Source organism: Lonchura striata, chromosome 2 (assembly GCF_046129695.1).
Source record: "Lonchura striata isolate bLonStr1 chromosome 2, bLonStr1.mat, whole genome shotgun sequence".
In the NCBI taxonomy this organism is placed as follows: domain Eukaryota; kingdom Metazoa; phylum Chordata; class Aves; order Passeriformes; family Estrildidae; genus Lonchura; species Lonchura striata.
This window is the reverse complement of record NC_134604.1, coordinates 44,812,613-44,817,253: the sequence shown is the minus strand read 5'-3', so window position 1 is coordinate 44,817,253 and position 4,641 is coordinate 44,812,613. Positions and strand designations below refer to the sequence as shown.

Below are 4,641 nucleotides of genomic sequence, written 5' to 3'. Positions count from 1 at the left end.
GGGTCAACCACATAATGCCAGTTAAACATTTTCAGAACAGCAGTTTCTCCCTGGCCAACATCACTTCCTATTTATCATTACTTGCTCAGCACAGAGGAACAGACAGCCACCTGGAGTCTCTTGGCTGTTGCTAGAGCTTATTACTGGATGCACATCAGAAACAGTTTAATCTCCTCAAAAACCAAGACCAAGGATTAATGTGGTGTGGGTTTATTTTTAGGTCCTGCTTTCCATCAAGAAACCTTTGCCTATAGTGACAGAAATTGTGTAGAAATCCTTTTGGTTTCAGTGATCATATGTATGTGTGTAGCTGTGTTTTCAAATAAAATCAGTTTAAAAACTCCTGGGGCTGATTGTTTTCTTGGAGGGTAATTTGTCCCTGCATAATTGCATCTTCTCAATGAATGGCAGCAGGTTGATGCAAACAAGCCTTGCTGCCTCAAGGCTCTCAAGACCCCAGCACTGTTGTCTCTGCAGGTCTATACATTCCAGGTTTTACTGCAGAGGCCTGTAATAACACACAATTTATTGATCTGCAAATAGCTCCAAAATTCAAATTACAACCATTGCAGTGGGGAAAAAAAAAAAAAAATGAAGTTCTCTTCAACTCCTGTGCTAAAAGAAAAATCATGAAGTTTAGTAAGAGGTGCCTGCTGAAGCTCTTTTTTGTTTCCTTCTTTTATATTTGTTGAATATGGCTTTCCTTGCCATATTTCATCATGAGCAATGATGGCTGATTTATGAAAACTGCAGAGAAGTTTGAATATTTCCTTCCATTCCTGGCAAGTTCTGACACTGGCAGAATTTCTTGTTTTACCAAGGAGGTAATGCCACAAATAACCAAATTGAACAGGGAGCACTGGCGTTGTATTTGAGATGTTGCGTAACCACAAAAATAATCAGCAACAAAAAACAAAACAAAACAAAATCCGGAGAATATCTGTGACAGATTATCCTCTTTTCCTTCCTTATTGGTAAGTTACAAGAATATGCCAGGTTGCTGAGCTGCCCAAATGCCTGTCATCATCTGCAGAACACCATGGGCAAGTCAATAAATAAGTAATATTCAGGTGCCCAGCCAGTTGCCTGTAGTGCCTGAGCATCTGCTCAGGGCTGTGCTGGTCCCCAGAGGTCTGCTCAGGACAGCGTTCCTAATGTCACCCTCAACCAGAACAATGAATCTCTGGGCAGGAGACAGAGCATTGTTCAGGCAGACCTGAGGCTGTGTGTGAGCTCCTATGGGCCATTACACACCATATCACTTTGCAAAATGTGGCACAACACACCCCCTTGATTTTGCCTTTTCTAGCATACAGCAAGACATATAATAAAGCAAACCAATTTTTCTCCTCCATTCCCCAAATCCCTAATTTCTACACTGCACACTGATTGAGAGACTGAGCAAGTTTCATCCACTAAATATTAATGAGGCCTCATCATGTGTTGCTGCCATATTTCCAGGTGCCATATTTCTAGGAGGCCAGTGGGGTACCAGAATGTCGTGGTTTGACACGGAAAGATAATTTTTTCCAGAAGGAAGAGGTCAATTTAGATATTGACCAATTGAAAGTAGACAAACCTCTGAGAACACAGAGAGGTTGAAAGCAGAATTCCCAGGGGAACTCGCTCTCTTTGGTTCCGGTCAGCGTGCAGTGCAAACCTCCCCTGCCCAGCCACGAGCTGGGTGGGGGAGGGAAAGCCCCATGGCCTGAGAAAGGTAGGCCGAAAGCCCCAAGGGTGGTGGAGGGACTGGAACCGGGCTGGCCCCTGCAGATGGAAGGGTGGAAGAAATCTGGGATGTCTCCATTTCCCCCCCCCAGAGTGTCTCTCCCGAGAGGGAGAGAGAAAGAGACATCAGCAGTTCTGTCAGCAATTCCACCGCGAGGAAGGAGGAGCGAGGGGAAGCTGCAAGGTGCCCAGTTGTGTGGGAGTTGCTGGATGTCCGGGCATCGAGCCATCCTGGGAGTTCGGACTTTTAACCCTTCCTTGAGAAATGAAAGCTTTGTGAATTTTCCTTTCCCCTCCTCGGTTTGAAAGAGAGGAAGAGGGACACCTTGGACCCTGGGATGGGATGTTGGAAGGAGGAAATCTGGATGGGAGGGGGACAAGGAGTGGCTTTTGGCTGGACTTTTCCATGTTAGCCACAACCTGAACCAATCTTCTCCTTCAAGAGGGACTGTGTTTTGGGAGGATGCCAGTGAGTCAAGAGACCTGCTTCAGCTGGGAAAAAGACAAAAGTGGAGTGAACAGAGAAAAGGTTAGGGGGTTTGTGGTGGCGCCCCCTTGCCCTGGAAAGGAAAGAGAAGAGAAGAAGATCTCTGTTCTTGAGCCCTCGGCCCCAGGGGAAAATGGGGGGGGACTGTGGTCCCAAACAATGAAAAACTGAACTGTTGTTTTCTCCCCTCTTGGCAGGGCATCCTTGAAAGGAAAAATCCTAAAGGCAGTCTGACCATCCATGCATTGGTGGTGAGAGCACTGTGCATGGAAAGGAGAAGGGTCACCATGGCAAACTTTTTCTCTGGGCAGTGCCATGTGTGACATGGAAACACAGGATGTGAAGCTGTGTTTCTTGGGGGGTCTGTGGCACAGGAGAGACTCTGCTCCCTCGATGGACTGAGTGTCGATTGTTTGGAGGGTGGAAACCTGATTGGGGTCCAGATTGTGTCTCACTGTGGTTTGTTGGAGTTAGGTGGTGGGGGGGAGGAATGTTTTGCAAGGTTTTCATTTGGATCTTTGTGTGGGTTTTTTTTCCCCTTCTTTAGTTTTCTCTTTTCTTTTGTAGTGGTAGTTTAATAAAGTTTTTTTCCTGTTATCAAGCTTGGGCCTGCTTTGCTCTATTCTAGATTCCACTTCACAGCATTCAAGGTAGGGATCACATTTTCATGGGGGCACTGGCATTGTGCCAGTGTCAAACCATGACACAGAACTAACAGAGAACAGAATACAAAAGGCACCATGACCTTGGTTTGCATCAATTAGTACCACTTCACCATAAACTCAGTATTCTCCTTTAGAGAGCAAATGCTATAAAATTGATTTGCAATACTGAGTTGTATTTATCCAGAAGGTCACAAAACAAATAAATCCAGGAAGATGGGTTGAAACAGAAAGACTGTTAAGTTATCCTATTTGGAACCAGAGTAGAAACAGGAAAATCATGTTACTTTTATGTTGAAATAATATTTCTGTTACAGTCTGGTTAATACCACCCTTCTCCTTCCTGCTTCCAGAGCACCCCTGGATGAAGAAGAGTGGGGACCATTATTCCACTCTGGTCTTTAAGAAGCAAGTTGTAGATATCCCAGTGGGGATCTGCCAGCATTCCCTTCACAGGAACATGCTACTTGACTGATACAGAGTATGGGTCCATGAATAAGGGCATAAATTTGGAAAAGGATCTGGGATTATTCTTATCTGTGAGGTGGTAACGTGCACCTTGCTTGTTAGAGGTTGTTAGACCTCTGACTCCCCTCTCATACTTTTTTCTGTGTCCCACACAGATCCTACTCATGCATCAAAAGACAGCAAAACAGTGGTCGTGACCGACATCTCCAGTCCTCTTGCTTTTTCTTCCTGTTCAGTTCGTGATTCCTTCCCTCCTGAGCAGGTTCCTCTAATCTTGTTCTCTACTGCTACCTACATGTCCTGAGGCTCACCTTCACTTTTATATCTGCATCTCTCCATTGTCTTCAATTCAATTCTCCATTAGCCTTTTCTTCTAAGTTATTAATCTAAATTGTCCATTCCAAAATGGGGGACTTGAAATCAGGGAGGGACAGAGAAAGAAAGTGGGAGAAAGAAAAAGAAAAGAAAGAAAGGGATGATATGCACAAGACCTGAGGCCCACCACAGCCCCTCTTGCTCATCTCCATGTGCATGTTGCTTCCAGAGGCATTTGTTCTTTGCAACTGATGGTTTCATTTTTTTGCATAAAGTGCTGTGCAGTATTTTGGCATTATGGAATTAATAATGAATAATGCAATCTCTCACCTTCCCACTGGAATAAAATCATCATTTGATTTGTGAATAATTTACTTGAACTCCCACTAAAAGACTTCTGTCAGAGATGGAACATATTTTTTTTTAATTATTAGTGGTTCTTCTCATTAAAATAAATAAAACAGTAAGTTGAAATTTCTAAATTACCTAGTGTTATTCAGAGACAAGAGCAGAGCAAGTTGATAAGGCTGGTAATCACAAATAAATTAATCAAATTTTCTTCTTATAAATTATAAACATTTTCTAGCAAACACACCAGAAATATCTTAAATAAGAGCTTTAAGATCACAGTACAGCAGAGGTTTCTTTTCCTTCTCTCTGACATTTCCCATATTGAAAAAGGTTACTTACCAAAGGATCCAGATTAATTCCATGATAAGTTGAGTGGAAGTTTCTATTTCGTCTCAGCCAGTGTTGAATGAGATGCAGAGTCCTCATTCAGGCCACAGCAGCTGCAGCTGGACACCTCTGTGCCTTCCCTCTTCCTCCAGGCAAACTGCCAGGAATTTGCTGTTTGGACATGTGATTTCTTTTTTCTGCTTTTTGTCTTTTCTTAATAATATAAATTTTTTCATGAAAGATAAAATTCTCAAAACAGCAAGCAAATCAGTTAAATCAGGTGACTTCCAGCTGAAAATGACA

The 4,641-nt window shown here is 43.1% G+C and overlaps 1 long non-coding RNA gene across 1 annotated transcript; it reads left to right on the top strand.

Annotated features, from left to right (window-relative positions):
• The first annotated feature begins 1,632 nt into the window (after positions 1-1,632).
• Positions 1,633-2,816, top strand: LOC144245903 (uncharacterized). The gene is made up of 2 exons (XR_013339471.1): positions 1,633-2,257; positions 2,413-2,816. It is a non-coding gene; the product is annotated as an uncharacterized LOC144245903 (long non-coding RNA).
• The last annotated feature ends 1,825 nt before the right edge of the window (positions 2,817-4,641 follow it).